This window comes from Chiloscyllium plagiosum, chromosome 2 (genome assembly GCF_004010195.1).
Source record: "Chiloscyllium plagiosum isolate BGI_BamShark_2017 chromosome 2, ASM401019v2, whole genome shotgun sequence".
Lineage (NCBI taxonomy): Eukaryota > Metazoa > Chordata > Chondrichthyes > Orectolobiformes > Hemiscylliidae > Chiloscyllium > Chiloscyllium plagiosum.
Window position 1 is genome coordinate 65,235,896 of NC_057711.1, and position 307 is coordinate 65,236,202.

Consider the following 307-nt stretch of genomic DNA (forward strand, 5'->3'; position numbering starts at 1 on the left):
TCTCTTGATCCTTGGATGCTGCCTAACCGGCTGTGCTTTTTCAGCACTACACTCTTCGACTTAACTCCTCAATGGTAGGAAGTCCCATCCGCAAAAGTTGCCAGCTAGTCTGATTGTCCAGCAGTTGCATTTTCCCAGCAGGATAAGAATGCAGTCCTATTGGAACTGCAACAGAGACCTGAGAAAGACAATTCATAGATGTCACTTACAGTTACGTCTGGGCTTTTGGTCAGTGAGGGAGCAGGGTCCTACTGAAGCCAAGAAGAGGCCTGGGGAGTCAGGTTTGAGAGGCTGGCAAGTTGTGGGT